Here is a 25505-nt window from a genome sequence, read left to right as displayed (position 1 = left end):
GCGCTCCCGCAGCTGCCCTGCGACCCCAGGCGGGGGCGGGTCGGCCGGCCCGATCCTGCCCGCGGCTTCCCGGAACAATAAGCACCGGACCCCGAGTGGTGGCGGCGCCGCCGCGACCCCTCCCTCGGGCCCACCAAGGCGGCTGGGGGCTGAGGCGTGACCCGGCCTAGTCCCAGGCTGTTGGCTGGCGACGTCGGGGGAACGGCCCGAGCCCGCCGGGACTCTACCCTTCCTACCCCGCCGCCAGGGAAGACCTGACCGCCCGGAGCAGAGGAGTCCGCGGCGGCGGCGCCGAGGGCCCCTCCCCCGGGCCTCCGAGGTCTGAGGTACCGCGGTCGCCGCGCCTCCCGAGCCTCTCGCCCTTCTCTTTATTTCTCCTCCTCCCTTTCTCTCCCCCTTGCCTCTTCATCTCACCCCTCAGCAGCTACGGAAACGGAGCCAGGCCCGGGATTCGCCCGGAGGCCGAGCTCCCGGGATGCCCCCTCCTCCTTCCCGCCTCCCTCTGGGTCTTCTGCCCCCACCCCAACTCTGCAACGCCACAGCGCCGGTCTTCCGCGGGGTTCTTAAGGCCTCGGAGCAGACGTCCTTGTCGAAGGCTGTCGATCACTTTCCTGCGAAAATGACGAGGTGAGAGTAAATAGGACAGCTTGAAAGGGCTACGTTTTTAGTTATTTTTGGAAGGAGAAACAATGCATAAAGCCTTTAGCTAAACGCTCAGGACGTTGAAGAGTTATGATAATTGATCATTTTGAAATTGGGAGTTCATAGGATCGACCAGCTTTGGGGGGGGGGGTTACTATAATTTTAAATAGGATTCTACCAGCAAACAGTGGCATGGAAGTATGTGTTGTGGACTGACTGTGTGCCTCGACCCACCTAGTTTATATGTTAAAAATCCTAACCTCCCAGGTTTTAGGAGGTGGGGCCTTAGGGTGATTAAATCGTAAGGGTGGAGCCCTCCTGAATGGGATTAGTGTCCTTATAAAAGAGACCCCCCATTGAGCTCTCTTCCCTGTCTGCCTTGTGAGGGAAGATAGCAGAAGAAAAGGGCAGGCTACAGCCAAGAAGAGTTCTCCCACCAGATCTCAGCCATGCCTGCACCCTGCTCCGGGATTTCCAGCCGCCAGAACTGTCAGAACTAAATTTCGGCTGTTTATAGCCACCCAGTCTATATGGTATTCTGTTACAGCAGCCTAAATCAAGACAGTTGTGTCCTAATTACTGAAATGTGATCTAAGTGAACAGACATCCTTTACTGGCTCTTTTTTATATCCTGAAAGTATGTGTGGATGCGCATATGCATAGGCCGGCAGTGTCTACTATCTTTTTATCACCATTTTTCACTTGGGGATTATTTTAGAATTTTTTTTCTGTTGCCTTTAGACATAGGATCCAGGTATAGCGCCCATCTGATTCCCTAAGTTCAAGTCTCTCATGACCACTTCTTTACAGAATGTTACATAATTTCTCTGTGCTTTTTTTCTCATTGTGAGATGAGAATGTTAATGGGGATAGGTCCTGTCACTGTTGCAAGGATCAAAGGAGAGAATATTTGTAAAGCTCTAAACTTCCAGTAAATGTCAACAGTTAATCAGACATTTTATTTTAGTGCAGTGGTTAAGAGCTAACTCTGCTTTGCATCGTATACCAGCCCTGCCACTTTCCAGTATGTGTCACTGGGCTTGGTTACTTTTCATGCAAGATTACTAGAATACTGAATACTATTAAATGCCCTCATCTGTTATTGTACCAGGGGTTTTTGTGCACATATTTTTTTTAAAAGATTTTATTCATTTATTTGAGAGAGAGAAAGAGAGAACAAGAGGGGGGAGGGTCAGAGGGAGAAGTAGACTCCCTGCTGAGCAGGGAGCCAGATGTGGGGCTTGATCCCGGGACTCCAGGATCATGACCTAAGCTGACGGCAGCCGCTTAACCAACTGAGCCACCCAGGCGCCGCACTGGGCATGTATTTTAAATTCAAGAGAATGCATCCTCAGAACATATTCTTGGGCCTGGCCTCTTGATCAAAGCTGTGGAATAATTTTGTCTTTAGCATTATTAGATATTGACTGTCTCCTAGTTTGTTACATAAAGCCTTCTGCAAATGTGTTTGAAGGAAAAATGTCAAAAAGTCTTAAGGCGAAACCTAAGAGGTATTCATTCATGGAGTGCTGAAAACCATAAAAATCTTTATAATTGCTCCTGCCATTACTGCTTCCTGTTGACCCAGACCACCCCATCCCAGGGGACCCTAGGGTAGCCTTTAGTGATCCCGAAACAAAGTTGACTCAGACATCTCTTGCCTTAGGAGAGCCTTTTGGCCCAAGTTGGACAATTGATCTCTTAAGCACAGTCTCCAAATTACTATTTGTAAAAAAAAAAAAAAAAAAAATTTAAGATTTTTATTTGTTAGAGCAAGCGCACAAGCAGGGGAAGCGGCAGGCAGAGGGAGAAGCAGGCTCCCCGATAAGCAAGGAGCCAGATGTGGCACTCAATCCCAGGACCCTGGGATCATGACCTGAGCTGAAGGCAGGCGCTTATTTGACTGAGCCACCCAGTACGACTGAGAAAGTACCTAGTACATGTAAACTAATAGCCATGCACTAAAAAATTAGCTACCTTACAAATTTAAGGCTCAACATACTTGAAAGTTATTTTAGATTTAATCAATGTACAAAAGAACGGTAACATAATTTAGAATGATGGTTATTTTAACTGTTCTGCACAAATCTATCACACTCATTGGCTCTGGAATTCCTTAGAGAAAAAAAGTATAATTACAATTGATTTTTAATCATGTTCAATCTGCAGATCTCAACACAAGAGGAATCTAGAAAGCAATACGCAACCTATATTGAACCCTATCACATACATTATTTGTATCAAGTTAGCACCTTCCTATATAGTAGCATTGTACTCTGTAGTTGTCTTTTTCTCTTCCGTATTTCTTTGTTAACTGATTTTCATTACATAAGTCTATCTTCCCAACTCTTTTTTTTTTTTAAGATTTTATTTATTTATTCATGAGAGAGAGAGAGAAGCAAGCAGAGGGAGAAGCAGGCTCCCAAGGAGCAGGAAACCCGATGCGGGACTCGATCCCAGGACCCTGGGATCATGACCTGAGCCGAAGGCAGATGCTTAACCATCTGAGCCACCCAGGCGCCCTTCCCAACTCTTAAAAGTTCACTGAAGGCAGAAGCATTATTGTCTTTAATATTTTATAGTGTTTGGCTCTGTATATGCCAGGTGTTTAATGAATACTTAATTTGCTACTCTTTTGAAAGCCTTACTTTTTTTTTTACTCTTTTTCTTTTAGAAACTCTAAAGTGTTCACATTTTATTTTCCTGTCCAGACTAGATTATTGAGCAGCTGATAAGCTATTGGCATCCAGGTAAGCACTGTCTTCTGTTAAGACTCCTTCATAAGCTCCTAGGAGCCAACCATTTCATTGGGCTTGAAAGTGCTGACTTGAAAGAACCATACACTTAACCCTCAAGTACACAGGAATATTATTAATTCCTTTTCAATGTGTGTTAATTTTGTCTTCCCTACGAGAGTATCAGACACGAAGGGAAGTGATTATAGTGTTTGTTTTGTTGTGTTTTGGATCTTGACACCCTTTCAAAGAATTCATCTCAGGAGCTGTTCATTGCATCTTCCTTCCCAGCCTTGTCTGTCCCAGCAAAGGATGAAACTCAGTTTTACAAATTAGTAAACCAAAGATCCCAGAGGTTAAGGTACTTATCTAGGGTCACATGACTAAGGAAAGGGAGAGCCAGGATTTGAATCTGGCTATCTGATTAAAGACATTTTCAGACAAAAAAAATCTGGAGTTTACCACCAACAGAAGATACTCGCTGATACAAGAAGGAACAATGAGCAAAGAAATTGGTAAATAAGTGCTTAAAACTAAAAACGTAACAAAGTAATAATACATAATTTGTGTGGTTAATAAAGTAAGGCAAGATAGAACTAATATCCAGGAGAACAAAATCAAAATTTGGAAGTGGGAAGGGTGGAGTGATGATTGGAGTTGAAGTTTTCCAAAGTCCTTGTATTGTTTGGGAAGAGGGTAAAAATATGGATTAAGCTTTATTCTTTTAAGTACTCAAGTTAAGGTATCTCAAGTAACTACTAAGAGTTCCAATTTCTAAGTTAATAGAGGAAAGAGAACAAAATTACAAAAAAAGCATCATATGGAAATAGAAAAAAAAGCAATAGTGAAACAAATTGAAATCACAAATAATGTGGTAAAAAATAAATGCAAATATTTCAATAACTACAGTAAATGTAAATTGAATAAAGTCTCCAGTTTTAAAAAAAAGAATGTAAAATAGACAAGGAAACAAAATCCAACCATATGCTATTTTTGAGACATTCTTAAAACCAAGAACATAGAAAAATGTAAAAGAATGGAAAAACATGTCAGGCTAATATATCAGTAGAAAGCTGACAACATCAGACTAAGAATAAATGAAAATTACTAAATGAAGTTCACTAGGACTTCAGAATTCCTTTTTTTTTTTTAAAGATTTTATTTATTTGAGAGAGAGAGAGGAGCAGGGGGAGGCAGAGGGAGAAGCAGGCTCCACGCTGATCAGGGAGCCGGACGTGGGGCTCGATCCCAGGACTCCAGGATCATGACCTGAGCTGAGGGTAGGTGCTTAACCGACTGAGCCACCAAGCACCCCAGGACTTAAGACTTCTAAATATGCCTGCATATTACATGTCCTTAAGATACAAAAAGCAAAATTCGACAGAACTACAAGAAAAATGAATATCCCAGTATAGTGGAGATTTTAACACACCTCAAAATAATGGATAGATCTTATAGACAAGAATCAGAAGATATAAACAACATAATTAAAAAGATTGAATTTATAGATATATATAAACTGTTGCACTCAACAGAACACTCATATCCTAATATGCATGTGTGGAATGTTTATGAAAATTGACCACATACATGTAAGTCCATGTAGTAATTCTCAACAAATTCATATGATTGGTGTTGCATAAGCCATGTTCTCTGACAAATTTGAAATTAAGTTAGAAATCACTAACTAAGGGGGCGGGGCACCTGGGTGGCTCAGTTGGTTCAATGTCTGCCCTCAGCTCAGGTATGATCCCAGGATCCTGGGATTGAGCCCCACATCGGGCTCTCTGCTTGGCGGAGAGCCTGCTTCTCCTTCTCCCTCTCCCTCTGCCATTCCCCCAGCTTGTGCTTTTTGGCTCGTTCTCTTTCTCTCTGTCAAATAAAAGAATAAAATCTAAAAAAAAAATTTTTTAAGGGTGCATTTTTTTTTATTTTTTATTGTTATGTTAATCACCATACATTACATCATTAGTTTTTGATGTAGTGTTCCATGATTCATTGTTTGTGCATAACACCCAGTGCTCCACACGGAATGTGCCCTCTTTAATACCCATCACCAGGCTAACCCATCCCCCCACCTCCCTCCCCTCTAGAACCCTCAGTTTGTTTTTCAGAGTCCATCATCTCTCATGGTTCTTCTCCCCCTCCAACTTACTCCCCTTCATTCTTCCCCTCCTGCTATCTTCTTCTTCTTTTTTTTTTCTTAACATATATTGCATTAGAAAAAAAATTTTTTTAGAAAGAAATCACTGGGGCGCCTGGGTGACTCAGTCGTTAAGCATCTGCTTTCAGCTCAGGTCACCTGGGATCGAGCCCCTCATCAGGCTCCCTGCTCACGGGAGGCCTGCTTCTCCCTCTTCCACTCCCCCTGCTTGTGTTCCCTCTCTCGCTGTGTCTCTCTCTGTCAAATAAGTAAATAAAATCTTAAAAAAAAAAAAAAACTGGCAAAACTGACTCAGTGAGAAATGGAAAACCTATCTGGTCCTAAAACCATTAAAAATGAGTCAGTAGTCAATTTTCTCTCAAAAAGAAAGGAAGGGATGGATGAATAGATGGACGGGCAGACCCAGACAGGCAAAGATAGGACAAGAAAGGAGAAGTTACAAGCTATTCTCATTCTTTTTTTTTTTTTTAAAGATTTTATTTATTTATTTGACAGAGAGAGACAGTGAGAGCAGGAACATAAGCAGGGGGAGTGGGAGAGGGAGAAGCAGGCTCCCCACGGAGCAGGGAGCCCGATGTGGGGCTCGATCCCAGGACCCTGGGCTCATGACCTGAGCCAAAGGCAGACACTTAACGACTGAGCCACCCAGGCGCCCAAGCTATTCTCATTCTTGAACAAAGATGGAATAATCGTGAACAAAACATTAAAGCAAATCCAGCAATTTGTTAAAAAGATAAAAATCAGGATCAAGTTGAATTTATTTCAGGAGTGAAAGTTAGTGTTCAGTTATGCAAACTTGTTAAAGTAATTCACATATTAACAAATTATGATGGTGTGGTAGGCAGAATAGCTCCCCAGAGATGTCCGCTTCCTAATCCCTGGAACCTGTGACTATGTTTCTTTGTGTGGCAATAGGGACTTTGATGTGATCGAGTGCCAGACCTTGGGATGGAGAGGTTATCTTGGATTATCTGGTCCCAATCTAATCACAAATCCTTAAAAATGGAAGAGGAAGGCAAAAGTGTTGGTCAGAGAGATGAAAAGGACAAGCACTCAACCTGCCTGTTGCTGGCTCTGAAAATGGAGGAAAAGGGCCATGAGCCAAGAAATGTGGCAGCCTCTGCAAGATGAGAATGACCCTCGCTCATTTTACAGGGAGCAGGAAAACAGGGACTGTGGCCCTACAACCTCTGGGAACTGAATTCTGCCAATAACCCAAATGAGCAGGAACTAGATTTTCTCCCAGAACCTCGAGAATGGATATAGCCTGCCAACACTGTTTTTAGTTCAGTTAGACCCATACTGGACTTCTGGTGTGCAGAACTGTAAAAAAAATAAATGTGTGGGGCTGTCTTAAGCTTCTAAGGTTGTAATACTTTGTTAGAGCCACATTTGAAAGCTAATAAAGATGGTACATCCAAATACTTTTATTTATTTATTTATTTATTTATTTATTTATTTATTTATTTATTTAAGATTTTATTTATTTGAGAGAGAGAGAGATAGCGAGAGCAGGAACACAAGCAGGGGGAGTGGGAGAGGGAGAAGCAGGCTTCCCGCGGAGCAGGGAGCCCGATGCGGGGCTCGATCCCAGGACCCTGGGATCATGACCTGAGCCGAAGGCAGACGCTTAACGACTGAGCCACCCAGGTGCCCTATTTTTTTTTTTTAGATGCAGGCAAAAATATTTGTTAAAATTCAGTAAGCATTCTTAATTTTATTTTATTTAAAAGATTTTATATATTTATTTGAGAGAGAGAAGAGCACAAGCAGGGGGATTTCAGCAGGCAGAGGGAGAAGCAGGCTTGTCAGGCCCTCTGAGCAAGGACCCTTGATGCAGGACTTGATCCCAGGACCCTGGGATCATGACCTGAGCCAAAGGCAGATGCTTAACCAACTGAGCCACCAAGGTGCCCCCATTCTTAATTTTAAAAAAAGAAAAGAAAGAGGAACAAAAAAACCTTTAACAAATCAGGAATAGAAGAAAACTTCCTTAACCTGATAAAGACCTAGAGCAAACATTATTCGTAATTGTGGAAGAAAGCATTTCTTTTGAAATTGAAAATAAAACAGAATGTTTGCTGTCACCATTTCTATTCAACATTGTATTTGAGTCCTAGCCAGCAAAATAAAACAATAAAAGAAATAAAATATGTAAGGGGCTCCTGGGTGGCTCAGTTGGTTAAACCTCCAACTCTTGGTTTGCTCAGGTCATGACCTCAGGGTCATGGGATCAATCCCGCATAGGGCTCTGCACTCAGTTCAGAGTCAGAGTCTGCTGGAGATTATCTCCCTCTCCCTCTGCTCCTCCCTCTCCCTCTCTCTCTCTCAAATAATAAAATCTTTTTTTAAAAAGAAATAAAACATGTAAGGAATGAAAAGGACAGTGGTTATTTACAGGTGGTATGATTGTCTACTTAGAAAACGCAAAATAATTTACAGAATAATACTTAGAACTAATGACAATTCTTCAAGTTTTTCAGATAAAAAAATCAACTGCATTTCTATAATCCAGCAAATGGAAAGCACAAGCAAATAAAACATACCATTTACAAAAACAACATCAACACCAGACTATTAGAGCTAGGTTATCTTACTGACTATCCATCTGAAGAGAAAGTAAAAATGGATCCTTATTTCATATTTAACCCAAAAGTCAGTTCCAGATGGATTGAAGACTTCAATATAAAAGGCAAAACATGAAAAGATTTAGAATAAAATATAGAATAATACAATATCTTTGGGACATGCCCATGTGATAGAAAAAATGTTCTTAAAATTCAGAGTACAAACCAAAGAAGTCAAAATTCAGCTCCCTTGAAACTTTGTCCTCAAAAGACAAAATGTGAAAGGAAAAATCATAAACTAGAAGGAAAGGTCTGCAACACCTATAAGAACAACAAAAGTATCTAGAGCTATACCCCAGTACAGTAGGTACTAACTACGTGTGGCTCTTGAGTACTTAAAATGTAGGTAGGCCAAATTAAGATGTGCTGTAAGTATGAAATAGATTCCAGATTTCAAAAAGTTAGTACAAAAAAAATTTTTGTATGTATTAACATCTTGGAATGATAATATTTTGGTAAGTAGATTGTATTATTAAGTAAAAAAACTATTAAAATTAATTTTGCCCAGGGATACCTGGATGGCTTAGTCAGTTAAGTGGCAGACTATTGATTTCAATTCTGGTGATGATCTTCAGGGTCCTGGGATAGAGCCCCACGTCAGGCTCCCCAGTCAGTGGGGAGATTGCTTCAGCAATCTCTCCCTCTGCCCCTTCCCCACTTTCTAAAATAAGTAAATCTTTAAAAAATAAAATTAAATTAATTTTTCCTGTTTCTTATCACTTTTTTAACTGTGGCTACTAGAACATTTTAAATTACATCTGTGACTTGCATTTTATTTCTTTTGGACACCACTGATCTAGGATATACAAAGAATTCATGCAAATCAGAAAAAGGCAACCCAATTTTTTAAACTGGCAAATACCACAAAAGAGGAAAAATTAATAGCTAAGAAACATTCGAAAAGATGCTTCAGGGAAATCAGGCATAGTGCAGTGTTAGTGGGAATGTTAATTGGTATAATGGCTTTGGAAAACAATTTAGCATTACCTTGTAAAGTTAAATATGGGCATACCCCACAACCAACAATTGCATATATCTTAGATATGCAAACTACAGAAACTTGCATGTGTACACCAAAAAGGCCATGTTCAGAAACGTCCATAGCAGTATTGGCAAATGTCCATACAACACAGTGCATTTATATAATGAATGATTAAACAGCATTGAACATGAATGAACTTTTCAGCTCTACCCATCAAAATAGTTAAATCTCAGGAATATGACCAGGCAAAAAAAGGACATAAAAGAATATATAATTTTGTTTTCATTTATATGAAGTTTTACAAGTCAAAATTAAAGAACAGATTATGCAGGGAATTAAGCATGATAAGGAAAAGTAAAAAAAATTCAGGATTTTTTTTTTTTTCTAAAGGGGGAAAAGGAATCATTGGAGCACCAAGGAGGCTTCAGAGAATCACTAAAGCTCTATTTCTTAAACTAGGTGGTAAGTCCACAGATACTTGTTTTACTGTTATTTTGTCTACCCTCTGCTTGATTAATAAATGTATCTATTTACTGTTTAATAAAAGCTTGTATGTATCCTTTGACCAGCAAATTCTATCAGAAATTCTAGTTTATAGAAATAAAAGTACTAGTACAAAGAATAAATGTACAGGGCGCCTGGGTGGCTCAGTCATTAAGCGGCTGCCTTCAGCTCAGGTCATGATCCCAGAGTCCTGGGATCGAGTCCCACATCGGGCTCCCTGCTCAGCGGGAAGCCTGCTCTCCCTCTCCCACTCCCCCTTCTTGTGTTCCTGCTCTCGCTGTCTGTCTCTGTCAAATAAATCAATAAAATCTTAAAAAAAAAATGTACAAAGATATTAATTATATCATTACTTGTGTTGGGGGAAATAAAGAGAATGCTCATAAATAAGGGAATGGAGGAATACATTTTACAATATCCATACTAAGAACTATTACACTGTCATTTAAAAGAATGAATTTTCACTATACTAGATAATTCTGGAGGAGTTTCCATGAGGTTTTGGGGTTTGTTGAATGGGAAAAGCAAGACACCTAAACTTATATATACATGCATATATTTGTTTGATTTTATGAGTATGGGGAAAGATACGAGTGGATATATGCTGTTTAGTTGAGTTATCTTGATTTAAGAGTGGGGAGAAATGAAGGAAGGAGGAAGTGACAGAAAAAAAGAAAAAGCTGGGGTGCCTGGGTGGCTCAGTCGGTCAAGGATCTATCTAACATTGGTTCAGGTCATGATCTCAGCGTCCTGGGATTGAGCCCCATGTCAGGATCAGCACTCAGTGGGGAGTCTGCTTCTCACCCTCTACCTCTCCCTCTGCCTCTCCCCCCCACTCATGCGTGCTCTCTCAAATAAATAAAATCATTAAAAAAAAAAAAAGAAAGAAAAGAAAAAGGGAAAATAACCACCATACCCCAGTAAATATTGAAAATATTGTGGTCCTGTGTATATATATATAAACTACAGGTGTTTGTATGTATCTAGAAATCCATTAAGAAATTGGGAGAAAAAGGGGCGCCTGGGTGGCTCAGTTGGTTAAGCGACTGCCTTCGGCTCGGGTCATGATCCTGGAGTCCCGGGATCGAGTCCCACATCGGGCTCCCTGCTCAGCAGGGAGTCTGCTTCTCCCTCTGACCCTCTTCCCTCTCGTGCTCTCTATCTCTCATTCTCTCTCTCTCAAATAAATAAAAATAAAAATCTTTATAAAAAAAAAGAAATTGGGAGAAAAAAACAGTTGAATCTGTATTTACTGATATGGGGATGTCAACTGAAAAAAGTAAGTTCCAGAGTAATATGTGTTTGGAGTCTATTTCAGTAAAGCCAAAAGCCATATATATGCTTATTTATGTAAGTGCTTGTATAAGTATATCTGAGCTGTGAGAGATGCAGATGATTACACACCAGTCTTAATATTGCTGATGGCTTGAATGCAGGGAGTGAGAGAAAGAAAGCAATCAAAGATAAATCCTAAATTTTTTACCTCAGCAACTGAGTGATTGGTGGAGACTAATGGAGACTGGGGGACAAAGAGGTCTGGGGATGTGGGATTAATAATTCTGCTTGAGGGGCATCTGGGTGGCTCAGTTGATTAAGCGTCCAGCTCTTGATTCCAGCTCAGGTCATGACCTCAGGATTGTGAGATGGAGCCCCGCACTGGTGTCTGTGCTCAGCAGGGAGTCTGCTCGAGATTCTCTCTCCTTCTGCCTCTGCTCCGCCCCTCCCCCCCACACAGGCGCACACCCTCTCTCTCCCTCTCTCTCAAAATAAGTAACTCTTTTTAAAAAGTGATTCTGGGGCTCCTGGGTGGCTCAGTCGTTAAGCGTCTGCCTTCGGCTCAGGTCATGATCCCACGGTCCCGGGAGAAAATACAGCTAGAGAAAAGGGCAGATACAAGGACAGGGCCCAGGATTAAGCATTTGGGAACATTAGTATTTACAGGTCATAAAGAATGATAAGCCAGCAAAGGGACAAAGGTGAAGTTGAAAACAAACAGGAGAGTGTGGTCTCGTGGAAGCCATGAAAAGAAAGCTTTTAGATGAATGGACAGAAATTCAGAAGCAGTATGCTTCCCACTCTCAACTACTTTTTGGATTTATCTTTTTATCAGTTGTCAATTGCTGTATAACAAAACAGTGATTTAAAACAAAAATAGTGGGGTGCCTGGGTGGCTCAGTCAGTTAAGGGGCTGCCTTTGGCTCAGGTCATGATCCCAGGGTCCTGTGTTTGAACCCTGCGTCAGGCTCCTTGCTCAGTGGGGAGTCTGCTTCTCCCTCTCCCTCTGCCCTTCCCCCACCCCTGCTCATGCTCACTGTCTCTCCTCTCAAATAAATAATATCTTAAAAAAATAAAACAAAAATAGTCATTGATTGTGCTCACAAATTTTCAATCTGGTCAGGACTCAGGGAGGGTTAGTCTCTGTTCCACATCGGATCAGCTGGGACAGCTCTACTGAGAGCTAGCAGATTAGTTTCCAAGGTCGCTCACACATGTTGCTGGCAAGTTGGTAACAGACTGTTGGCTGGCAGCTCAGCCAGGGCTGAGGACTAAGGTCCTTAGTTCTTCCTGTTAGACCTCTTCATGTGGTCTTAGCTTTTTCATTAGTATAGTGGCCGTTTCTAACAGTGAGCCTCCTAAGAAGAGCCAAGTGAAAACTGCCTTACCTTTTATGACCTAGCCTTAGAAGTCACATAGCATTTACTTCCACTGTACTCTGTTAGTTGAAGCAATCACAAGGCCCACCCAAGTTCAAGGGGAAGGAGCATAACTCCACCTCTTAATGGGGGAGTGGCAAAGTTTTGGAAGAGCACTTTGGAAGGGAAACTGTTGTTACCATTCGGGCAAAATATCTACCCAAACCGGGTCACACATGATAGCTAAAAAGCAAAGCCTAGAGATATCTGCACAGATGGGTACCAAATGTATTGACAGACTATGTTAGAAATATTGCAACCAAGTGTATAAGAATCACATTTAATGTAGTACCTCTAAGAGTTCTGTGCAATATATACTTCCTAATCAAAGAGGGAAAGCCGGGGTATAAGAGGAAGCATAGATTAAGCAGATACTTGTTTAATGTTAAGTGACAATGACCACAACATTATTAATATTAACAATTATTATTTAAATTTAGTATGTCCATATAAAAATCTTTTTTGAAAAATCAGGCTTAGTATTACCAGTTCTTGGTTATTTCATTTAAAAAAATTTTTAACGAAATAAAAAGTAGACAATGGATGATATTCTTGGAAAAATGAAAATTCCCAAACTTGAATCAAGAAAAATCAGAAAGCAAGAATAACCACAGAAGAAATAAAGGGCTGGGGCACTTGGGTGGCTCAGTCGGTTTAGCATCCGAATCTTGATTTCGGCTCCGGTCATGATCTCAGGGTTGTGAGATCAAGCCCCACACTGGGCTCCATACTCAGCCAGGAGTATGCTTGAGATTCTCTCTCTCCCTCTCCCTCTCCCTCTGCCCCTCCCCCTGCTCTCACACACACCCACAACACACACAAACACACTCTTTCTCTCTCTCTCTCAAATATATAAATCTTTAAAAAAAAAAAGGATAATCGAATATCTATACCTAAAAGAGATGCAGACTGCTTCATTAAAGAAAAAATTATATGATTATCTCAATAAACAAAAAAATATTAATGAAGTTTAACATTCATTACTGATAAGTACCTTCAGTCAATCAACTAGAAGCAGAAGAAAATTTAATATGAAAATGTTTACTGGAAAAGTATAAAAACATTATAGTTAATGTAGAACATTGAGAACTTTCCCATTAAAACTAGAAACATAGAGCACCTGGATGGCTCAGTTGGTTGAGCGACTGCCTTCAGCTCCAGTCATGATCCTGGAATCCCGGGATCGAGTCCTGTGTCGGACTCCCGGCTCGGTGGGGGGTCTGCTTCTCCCTCTGATCTTCTCCCCTCTCATGCTGTCTCTCACTGTCTCTCTTTCAAATAAATAAAATCTTTAAAAAAAAAAAAAAACTAGAAACATAATGGGTGCCTGGGTGGCTCAGTTGGTTAAGCATCCAACTCTTGATTTCGGCTCAGGTCACGATCTCAGGGTTGTGAGATCGAGCCCTGTGTCGGATTCCCCACTCAGCAGGGAGTCTGCTTGAGGTTCTCTCTCTCCCTCTCCCTCTGCCCCTCCCCCCCAAATATTTTTTTAAAAACTAGAAACATAAGGGGCTGGATGGCTCTGTTGGTTAAGCATCTACCTTTGGCTCAGGTCATGTTCCCGGGGTCCTGGAATCAGGCCCCGTGTCGGGTGCCCTGCTCAGTGTGGAGTCTGCTTCTCCCTCCCTCTCTGACCCTACCCCCTGCTCGTGCTCTTACTCGCTCTGTCAAATGAATAAATTTAAAAATCTTAAAAAAAAAGAAACATAAGTATACTGATAGACTCATATAAAGGGCCTAAGATTAATTAAAGCCTATAAATAAAGAAGAAGAGAAAAATACTACACATTTTCTGCAGACAATGTGATCTAGACCACTTAAGAAAATCAACTGGTAGGGTGCCTGGGTGGCTCGGTTGGTTAAGCGACTGCCTTCGGCTCAGGTCATGATCCTGGAGTCCCGGGATCGAGTCCCGCGTCGGGCTCCCTGCTCAGTAGGGAGTCTGCTTCTCCCTCTGACCCTCTTCCCTCTCGTGCTCTCTATCTCTCATTCTCTCTCTCTCAAATAAATAAAAAAAAAAAAAAATCAACTGGTAAACTAGTAGCTCTCATAAAAATTTACTATCAATGTGGTTGTGTATGAAATTAGTCTAATTTTTTAAAGTTTAGGAGTCCCATGATCATTCTCAAGTTAGGTGGTTTACTAGAATGATTCACAAGACTTACTAGCAGGTTTGGGGCGCCTGGGTGGCTCAGTCATTAAGCGTCTGCCTTCAGCTCAGGTCATGATCCCAGGGTCCTGTGATCAAGCCCCGCATCCGGCTCCCTGTTCTGCCAGAAGCCTGCTTCTCCCACTCCCCCTGTTTGTGTTCCCTCTCTCACTGTGTCTCTGTCAAATAAATAAATCTATAAAAAAATAAAATAAATTTTAAAAATAAAAAAAAAAGACTTACTAGCGGGTTATACTCACAGCCAAGGCTTATTACAGCAAAAGATACAGAGTAAGAGCAACAGAACAAAAGTATACATTGGGTAAAGTCCAGAGAAATCACACATAGGCTTCCAAGTCATTCCCCTCGTGGGACCACACAAGATACAGTCTTTCTAGCAGCAAACTGGAAGGACAGTGTGAAATGTCTGCCAAAAGAAGTTCACTCTGGTCCAAGGGTTTGAAGCTTTTATCAAAGGTTGGGGGCATATAGGCAACTGTTCTGGCTATATGACCATCCGTGGTAACTAAAACTCAGGACCCCAACAGCGAAATGAGGCACATCATCAATTGTCATGCTTGTGCAAAACAATCCTAATAAACTGGTACAGCATCATCCATTGCCCTGAGCATACAGAATGTCATCAGAAACATAAAGAGCATTCTGAAGGCCATATTCTCAGGGGTTAGCCAAGGGTTGACAGGGTTCTAGGCTTCCCAAAGACAGGCAACCATTAACTCTTGTCTTCACAAGAGTATTAACTGTATTAACTCTTTTCTTCATAAAAATTAACAGTATTAGCCAATTTTAAAATGTAAGAAAGAAAAAGAGAATCCCATCCATAATGGCAACAAAAGTTATAAACAATGAGAAATAAGTGCACCCTATATTAAGAAAACTTGAAAAGTAGAGTTTTAAGAAACAGGGAAATATATGTTGTACCTAGAAAGAAAGACAACATTGACTTCTGATTCTGGATAAAGAGGGAATAAACACACATCCTGTTCCTTTACAAACAGCAGCTAAAAAAAATAAACAAAAACCTGGACATTATACATAAACCAAAATGACTCTGGAATCTTAGTGGCTTGGGACCTTGGGATCACAAAATGACACAGTGATGAGATACCTGGGTTTTCTCTTTTTGTCTCCTATACCCTAGACTGGGTGCTAGAGTAGCTGGCAACTGAGAAAGGCCAACAGGAATACACAAAAATGCTCCCCAAGCTGCTTCTCTAGCTAATGGCCCAAGAAATGTGCAACCTACCAAGAAAGAAAAAGACAATACTTTCCTACCCTACCAAACATGGAACAAAACTATGGTCTCTCTTTACTCCTGTCAGCAATACCTTGGGAATGGGGAGCCTAGAGTTCCACTCTGTCCCAGCTGTAATGTGGGTGGTATCAGAGAAGACTGAGTGGGAACTTAGGGTTTTTCATCCCTGCTTGGTAGTATTGAGGCCCCTTTATATTATCAATGGAGGCTACATGGGGATTCTGGACTTCTCCCCACCAACTGTATAAAGGTACCCTTCCCTTTACCCTTCAGTATCAGAGGAGGCTGAGTGTGAAGATGGAACTTTCAGCAACACCCAGCAATAATGAGGCCTCCCCTATCACAATATTGCAGGACCTAACAAGTCACCCCCACCTTCCCAACCAAGGTGGTGTCAGGCATAGTGGGAGGCAAGATATCCAATTTCCATACAAAGGAACAAGGCACCAAGGTATCACTTCCCTCTGAGATGCCAAGAAGGTCAAATGGGAAGTCCGGAATTTCACCCTCATCTGGCAGAAAGGAGGTGGGTTCCCCATTCCTCTCTAGGATGGTGTCAGAAAGAACCTGCTAAAATAGATTTATATAAGATCCAGAGTCTCATGTCTCTAAATGTCCAGGATACAATTTATTTTTTTAAGGATTTTATTTATTTGAGAGAGAGAGCACGAGAGCAAGCAGGGGGAGGAAGAAGGACAAGCAGACTCTGCACTGAGCATGGAGCCTGATGCAGCGCTTTGATCTCAGGACCCCGAGATCATAACCTGAGCTGAAATCAAGAGTCAGACACTTAACTGACTCAGCCACCCAGGCGCCCGTGTCCAGGATACAGTTAAAAAAAAAAAATCACTCATCATACCAAGAACCAGGAAAATTTCAACTTGAATGACAAAATATAATTTTAAAAATACTGACACCAAAATGAATCAGATGCCTGAATTATCTGACAAGGATTTTAAAACAACCATCATAAAACTGCTTCATCAAACATTTATGAATCCATTTAAAACAAATACATTTGAAAATTCTCAGCAAAGAGGGGCACCTGGGTGGCTCAGTTAGTCGAGCGGCTCCCTTCGGCTCAAGTCATGATCCCAGGGTCCTGGGATCGAGCCCTGCACCAGGCTCCCTACTCCACGGGAAGCCTGCTTCTCCCTCTCCCACTCCCCCTGCTTGTGTTCCCTCTCTTGCTGTGTCTCTCTCTGTCAAATAAATAAAATCTTAAAAAAAAAAAAGTCTCAGCAAAGAAATAGAATATAAAGTAGAACTAAATGGAAATGTTCAATTCAGTGGGTGAGCTCAACATCTGAATGGAGAAGACAGAGGAAAGGAACTTGAAGATAAGACAAAGATACCCAATCTAAACCACAAAGAGAAAAGAAACTGAAAAAAAAAAAAATGAACTGGTCCTCAGGAACCAGTGGAACTATAACAAAAGATACACATTTGTGAAATCAGAGTCCCAAAAGAAGCGAAAGAGGGTGGGGCAGAAAAAGTATTCAAAGAAATGATGACTGAAATTTTCCAAATTTGTCAAAATACATAAACCTATAGTTTCAAGAAGCTGGACAAATCATAAACAGGTCAGATCCAAAGATATCACCCCAAGGTACATCATACTTAAACTTCTTAAATCTGAGGTGCCTGGGTGGCTCAGTCAGTTAAGCATCTGCCTTTGGCTCAGGTTGTGATCCCAGGGTCCTGGGATTGAGCCCCAAATCAGGTTCCCTGCTCAGCGGGGAGTCTGTTTCTCCCTCTCCCTTTGCCCCTCCCCCCACTCATGCTCACTCACGCTCTCTCTCCCCCAAATAAATAAATAAAATCTTTTTAAAAATAAACTTCTTAAAACTAAAGACAAAAAATCTTGAAAACATTGACAGAGAAATAACACTTATATAGGGGAACTTTTTTTTTTAATGACATCAGATTTCTCATGAGAAACCATGGAGGTCAAAAGAAAGTGGCCTGTTTTCCAAGTACTCAAGGAAAAGAACTGTCAACCCCAAATTCTACATCTAGTGAAATCATCCTTCAAGAATGAAGGGAAGCTACAGAAAACTTAGAAGAACTAAGAATTTGTCACCACTAAACCTACTCTAAAAATTGCTAAAGAATGTTCTTAAAATATAAGGAAGATGATAAAAGATGAAAACAATATCAGGAAGAATTAAAGCACAATTGCAGTCATGAAATTGTTGGCAAATACCTTCCTTCTCTCAAGTTTTTAAAATTATGTTTGACAGTTGAAGCAAAAAATATAATATTGTCTGATGTGGTTCTCAGTGTATGTGGGAGAAACATTTAAGACAATTATAAATAGGGGAGGGTAAAATGACTTAAAGGGAGGTAAGGTTTTTATACTTCATTTGAACTTAGTAAAATATTAAAACCAGTAAAGTGTGATAAATAATGTATGTATAATGTAATATTTAGAGCAACACCAAAAAAATCTATACAAAGAGACACACCAAAAACACTATAGTTAAATCAAAATGGAATTCTTTTTTTTTTTTTTTTAATGCAGGGCTTGAACTCACAACCCTGAGATCAAGACCCAATCTGAGATCAAGAGTCGAATGCTTTTTAAAAAAAATTTTTTAAGATTGTATTTATTTATTTGTCAGAGTGACAGAGCACAAGTAGGCAGAGTGGCAGGCAGAGGCAGAGGGAGAAGCAGGCTCCCCGCTGAGCAAGGAGCCTAATGCCGGACATGATCCCAGGACCCTGGGATCATGACCTGAGCTGAAGACACCTTAACCAACTGAGCCACCCAGGTGCCCCACCAAAATGGAATTCTTAAAAAAAATCAACTAACTCACAGAAAGGCAAGAAAAAGAAAAAGAGAAATGGAAAAGAGAAGGAATAAACAAAAAAGAAAATGGCAGATTTAAGCTCCAGCATTTCAGTGATTACATTAAATATAAATTCTCTAAATATAGTAATTAAAAGACAGAGATTAGGAGAGTAAATTAATAATAATAAGAAAAAGATCAGTAACCCCGTTTTTAAAAATATGCAAAGAAGTTGTATGGTGACAGATGGTACCTACATTTGTGGTGAGCATGACATAACATATAGAGTTGTCAAATTGCTGTGTTGCATACTTGAAACTAATGTAACATTGTGTGTCACCTATACATCAATAAAAAAATTGCTAAGAGAATAAGAAAATGTATATGCAGAATTTAAAAGCACAGGAAGAACCATGGTTTTAACTTTGTAACTGTAATGTATCAAATATTAATTTTAGAAACTAAATAAACTTTTTTTAAAAGATTTTTTTTTTTTATTTTTAAGTAATCACCACACCCAACATGGAACTTGAGCTCACAACGACAAGATCCAGAGTGGTATGATCCAGATATGATATGCTGACTGAGCCAGCCAGGCGCCCCTAGAAATTAAATAAACTTCGAGTAATCTCTTCTGTGCAAAAATTAATTAATTAATTATTAAAAATAAAATGGGCAAAGGATCTGAGTAGACATTTCCCCAAAGAAGATATACAAATTCCTAATAGGCATATGAAGAAAATGCCCAACATCATTAGTCATTAGGCAAACGCAATAATGAAATACTGATTTACATCCACCAGGATGGCTAGAATTAAAAAGGCAGACTACAATAAGTGTTGACAAGGATGTGGAGAAATTGGAACTCATACATTGCCAGTAGGAATATAAAATTGTGAAGCCCTTGGAAAATAGTCTGGGCAGTTCCTCAAAATATTAAACATAGAGTTAATATATTACCCAGCAATTCCACTCGAGTATTAAAAACATGCATCTACACAAAACTTGCACATGAATATTCATAGAAGCATTACTTATAATAACTAAAGGTAGAAACATCTCAAATAAGTACATTAATTGATGAATGGATAAACAAAATATGTGATATCCATACAATGGGAATAATATTTGGAAGTAAAAAAGGAATGAAGTCTGATAATATGCCACAACATAGATGAGCCTTAAAATCATTGTTTTAAGTGAGGGAATCCCACTGCAAAAGACTACATATTATATGATCATATTCATGTGAAATGTGCAAATAGGCAAATTCATAGAGACAGAACATAGAGTAGTGGTTGCCTATGGCTGACAGAGGTGGAGTGAAGAAATGGGGAGTGACTGGTAATAGACATGAGGCTTTTGGGGGGTGACAAATAAATGTTCTCAGATTGCGATGGTCTGTGGATATACTAAAGTCCATTGAATTACATTCTTTAAATGGGTGATTTTTGTGTGTGAATTATATTGTAATAAATCTTTTTATAGAAGAAGCCACAGGAAAAAAAGTCAATTATATTTTTATATACTAGCAATGAATAATTGGATATTGAAATTTAAAAAAACAATATCATTAATAATAGGAAGTACTTAGGGATAAACTTACAAAGGATATGAAAGATCTGTATACTGAAAACTATAAAATACTGCTGAGAAAAATTAAAACCTTATAAATGGAAAGATAGACCTCCTTTATGGTTAAAAGACTCAATATTGGGCGCCTGGGTGGCTCAGTTGGTTAAGCGACTGCCTTCGGCCCAGGTCATGATCCTGGAGTCCGGGGATCGAGTCCCGCGTTGGACTCCCTGCTCAGCGAGGAGCCTGCTTCTCCCTCTAATCCTCCCCATCTCATGTACTCTCTCTCTCTCTCATTCTCACTCTCTCAAAAAATAAATAAATAAATCTTTTAAAAAAAAAGACTCAATATTGTTAAGATGTCAATTCTCCCCAAACTTATCTATAGATTCAGTGCAATACCAATCAAAATCCCAGCAAGCTTTTTTGAAAACATTGACTTACTGATTCTAAAATTCACATGGAAATTCAAAGAAACAGAACAGCCAAAATAACTCAGAAAAAGAAAAAAAACAATGTTGGAAGGTGAATACTATATAATCACAATAGTTATTATAAAGCTACAGTCATCAAAACAGTTTGGTTTTAACATAAAGCTAGGAACATATGTATCAAAGGAATAGAAGAGAGTCCCAAAACAAACCTACACATGTATGGACAACTATTTTTAATGAAGGCATAAAGGCAATTTAGTGGAGAGAGAATACACTTTTTAACAAGTGGTACTTGAACAACTGGACTTCCATATGCAAAAAAATAAACAAGCTTGGATCCATATCTCACACCACATACAGCAATTAACTCTAAGTGAATCATAGACCTAAATGTGAAACCTTAATTATAAAACTTTTAAAAGAAAATGGAAGAAACCCTTGTGACCGTCACTTAGGCAATAAAAGCACAACCCAGGGATGCCTGGGTGGCTCAGTTGGTTAAGCGTCTGCCTTCAGCTCAGGTCATGATCTCAGGGTACTGGGATCAAGCGCCACATCAGGCTCTGTGCTCAGCGGGGAGTCTGCTTCTCCCTCTCCCTCTGCTCCTCCCCCTTCCCCGCTCATACTCTCTCTTTCTCTCTCAAATCTTTTTTTTTTTAAAGATTTTATTTACTTGAGGGCGCCTGGGTGGCTCAGTTGGTTAAGCAACTGCCTTCAGCTCAGGTCATGATCCTGGAGTCCCGGGATCGAGTCCCGCATCAGGCTCCCTGCTCAGCGGGGAGTCTGCTTCTCCCTCTGACCCTCTTCCCTCTCGTGCTCTCTATCTCTCATTCTCTCTCTCTCAAATAAATAAATAAAATCTTTTAAAAAAAGATTTTATTTACTTGACAGAGAGAGAGGGAACATAAGCAGGGGGAGGGGGAGAGGGAGAAGCAGGCTCTCCACTGAGCAGGGAGCCCAATGCGGCGCTCGATCCCAGGACCCTGGGATCATAACCTGAGCCGAGGGCAGACGCTTAATGACTGAGCCACCCAGGTGCCCCACAAATAAATAAACCTTTAAAAAATAAGGAAATGAAAAGACAAAACATAAACTAGGAGAAAATCTTTGCAAGGCATATATATGATAAAGGACTTGAATCCAGAATATTAAAGAACTCTCAAAAATCAACAGTAAGAAAACAACACAATTTTAATCATTAAAAGATTTAACGGGCACTTCATCAAAGAAGATATCCAAATGGTAGGTAAGAACATGAAAAGATGTTCAATGTCATGCAAATGAATTATGCAAATTAAAAATGGAGCAAGAAACTACTACACAACTTAGAATAGCTGAAGTTAAAGAGACTGACCATACCAAATATTGGCAAGGATATATCGTGCTTTCTTCTTGGTGATAGGAGGTACAGGATGCAATTTGTCTTTCATTCTGGAGGTGATACCCCAGACTACTAGACTCCTAAAAATTTTACTGAATGTGATGGACCCCTGAATCTTCATAAGATTCATCTCCCAGCCATTGTAGCACATGAGTCTCACCAAGGACTTTCCAGTGCTATCCATTTATTGCCTATTTTGTTCAATTAGCATGATGTCATCAATATGGTGGACCAATGTGATATTCTGACAGATGTCCAGATTGTTTAGATCTCTCCATTTTATAATTTGACAGAAGTCAAGGGAGTTAAGATAGCTTTGGGCCAAACTGTAAATGTACTGTTGTCCATCCCAAATAAATGTGAACTGTTTTTGAAATTAGAGATATGTTTAGTATTTATAAATGCTACCTTTGAACACTATTGTAATATGCACAGCTTTGGTCTGTTTAGTTCACATCATGTAACCCTAGCATATGACTGAACATAATTCACCCAAGTGCCTCATATGGTAGAAACAATTTTGTGTCATTTTATCCCTCTGATACTCTAATTTCTGCCTCCCTATACAGTACTCACAACTATTTGTGTCTCAGAAAGAAAAATGATATGTATACTCTAAGGAAGTACAGTAACGTCCTACACTTCTTTTTTTAATTGAGAAATTGGTTTGTCTGATAAATTGTGCTCAGATCTTACTGAAAAAGTAATTTCTATTGAGTTACACAAATGTTACCTTTTTTTTTTTTTATTGTTTTATCTAACCCAAGCTATTTCGCCCCAACCATGAGAAACCCAAGCAAGTCAAAATTAATCCCAAGCTTGGAGCAATAAATTAGTAGATTTCTGCTTCTCTCTGTGAACATCTTTTATTTTTATTTTTTGGTTTGCCAGGTATAGTGACCTTGTGACCTTCACTTAGGCAATAAAAGCACAACCCAGGGATGCCTGGGTGGCTCAGTTGGTTAAGCGTCTGCCTTCAGCTCAGGTCATGATCTCAGGGTACTGGGATTGAGCCCCACATCAGGCTCCCTGCTCAGCGGGGAGTCTGCTTCTCCCTCTCCCTCTGCTCCTCCCCCTCCCCTGCTCATGCTCTCTCTTTCTCTCTCTCTTTCAAATAAATAAATCTTTATTTTTTTTTAAGATTTTATTTATTTACTTGACAGAGAGACAGTGAGAGAGGGAACATAGGCCAGTAGAACTTTTCCAAAAAAAGTGTTCTCTCACAGCAATCTATTGAATGCTTTCTATCTGCCAACTCCTGTGGGTAGAAATAGAGGATATGGAGATAAATGAGATCATCTCTGCCTTTGGGAAGCTCTCAAGCTAACCAGGAAGCACTTCTAAACAGTTAACATTTCCAGGCAGTGAACGTTAGCCCCAGTGAGTTTGTTAATAACTTTAGACCATACTTGAAGCCAAGAGGGTTGGTCTCTCATTTCCTACAGAGAACCAAAGCAGTAGTCAGCTTTATGTACTAAGTTAGGAGCATCTGAATGTCTTAACATGGACTTTCAACAATGCGGCAGCAGGTAGCCCAGGCAGGGGCTGAGATGCAGTATTGACTAAAATCATTCTTAAACACATGCACATGTGAGAATGTCTGGCTTACCTGGCATGTCTGGCCCCCAAAGTACATAGTTCGTACTATGGTGTAATATTACAGCCATCAGGAAAGAGCCTCCCACTCGGTTGGAATACATTTTTCACAGCTTTTTCATTTAATTTTTTACAAATCCATGAAGAATGAGGACTCCAATGGCAATCTAGAGTTGAGCTCCTTGTTGCAGTGAGGGCTGATTTTTCTTTCCTCAGAGGACACTTAACAACTCTTGGTCAGTGGGTCATCACAGCTGAATCATGGCAAAGGATTTCAAAACTGAAAACAGCAGGACACCTCGGTGGCTCAGTCAGTTAAGCAACTGCCTTTGGCTCAGGTCATGATCCCAGGGTCCTGGGATAGAGTCCCGCATGGGGCTGCCTGCTCAGTGGGAGCCTGCTTCTCCCTCTGCCTGCCACTCCCCCTGCTTGTGCTCTCTCTCTCTCTCTCTGTCAAATAAATAAATAAAAATCTTTTTTAAAAAATGTTTAAAAAAATTGAAAACATGACTTATACAGATATAAGGGAGCTATTAAGATGTTAAAGCTGGTTCAAAGAGCATGTTGAGAAAATGGGTATTCACAGACATTTATAAAGGAATATTGGAAGAAAAAAAGGAACGTTAGTATTAAAATGTTGGGTAAGAGGTAAAACTGGTTCGTGTCGAGCAGAGCAATCAAACTGTAACCTTTGGGGTTATCTTTTCCACTGGATAATATTTAGCATATAACTTTAGAGTAATTGATAGTAAATAACAAAGGCACATTCCTTTAAGATAGGTAATTGAATAACTCTTGGATGAAACCATCATCCCCCTTAATTCCCTAATGACGTTGAAAGTACATGTCAACTATCTTTTTGCCTTTTTCCCAAGTAATTTTTCTTAACATCTTCATATATCTTCAGCCAAGGATCTGAGCCCTCTCTCAGCCACTCATCCATCCCAGCATGCCTTTATAAGTCCATCTTCCCTCTACACCTTTCCCATAGTCACCTATGTCAGAACTACCTCCCACCCTCCTATCAACCCTGTGGTTCATTGTCAGAGGTCAAGGTACCACTCCTCCCTGCTCCCCCTCAGAATCAGTGTGGTAATGAATTGAATCCCCCTTGACACTATTCCAAATTACTTCGTACCAATCTTTCTTGGCTGGTATAAAATAAAGAAAAAAGGTTTCATGGGATTTCACTATTTTATTTGCTTGGAACCTCTCTAGAGACAGCCTGATGAAAAACTAAGTCTTCAACTATTAGGTATTTGGTCCTATTAAATTGGATTTGACAGCTTGGGCACACCTGCACAAAAGCTTTCAAATGAAATGTGCGTTTTGTTGCATGAGCCTAATTTAGAACTGACCCAAGGGGATATTTTGTACGATTGGTGGGAAATTTATGATATCATGTTGAAACTTAGCTTGACTAAATTTAGCTTTAACAATTTTGATTAAAAAAAATCACAAAACCTTGTTAACTATACCAACAAAAAGAAGGATATAGACTGTTAACTCTGGCAGTTGATAATGGGACAGTCACATATCTACATGCAAAAGAATGAATCTGGTCTACCTCCTCACAAAATCAACTCAAAAGAACAAAAACTACAAAACTCTTAGAAGACAGCATAGGGGTAAATCTTCATGACTATGGATGTGGCAATGGTTTCTTAGATATGATAACAAAAGCACAAGTAACAAAAGAAAAAGCAGGTGAATTGGACTTCATCAAAATCAAAAACTTTTGTACTTTAAAGGACACCATGAAGAAAGGGAGCCCACATATGGGAGAAAATATTTGCAAATTATGTATCTGACAAGGAACATGTATCAGACTGTATAAAGAACTCCTAATAATAAAAAATTAAATTAGCCATTAAAAATGGAAAAGGATGAGATAGGTATTTCTCCAAATACATACAAATGGCAATAAGCACATGAAAAGATGCTCAACATCATTAGTC

At 40.0% G+C, this 25505-nt stretch overlaps 1 long non-coding RNA gene across 1 annotated transcript; it reads left to right on the top strand.

Moving 5' to 3' along the window:
* Position 1: 1 nt before the first annotated feature.
* On the top strand, positions 2 to 19191 carry LOC114196426 (uncharacterized). The gene is made up of 4 exons (XR_003606680.1): positions 2 to 627; positions 3317 to 3392; positions 9541 to 9612; positions 19067 to 19191. It is a non-coding gene; the product is annotated as an uncharacterized LOC114196426 (long non-coding RNA).
* The last annotated feature ends 6314 nt before the right edge of the window (positions 19192 to 25505 follow it).

Source organism: Eumetopias jubatus, unplaced genomic scaffold (genome assembly GCF_037043125.1).
Source record: "Eumetopias jubatus isolate StellerSeaLion01/CBP00866 unplaced genomic scaffold, mEumJub1_p1.0 scaffold_1, whole genome shotgun sequence".
Classification (NCBI taxonomy): Eukaryota; Metazoa; Chordata; class Mammalia; order Carnivora; family Otariidae; genus Eumetopias; species Eumetopias jubatus.
This window is presented reverse-complemented; position numbering and strand designations above follow the sequence as displayed.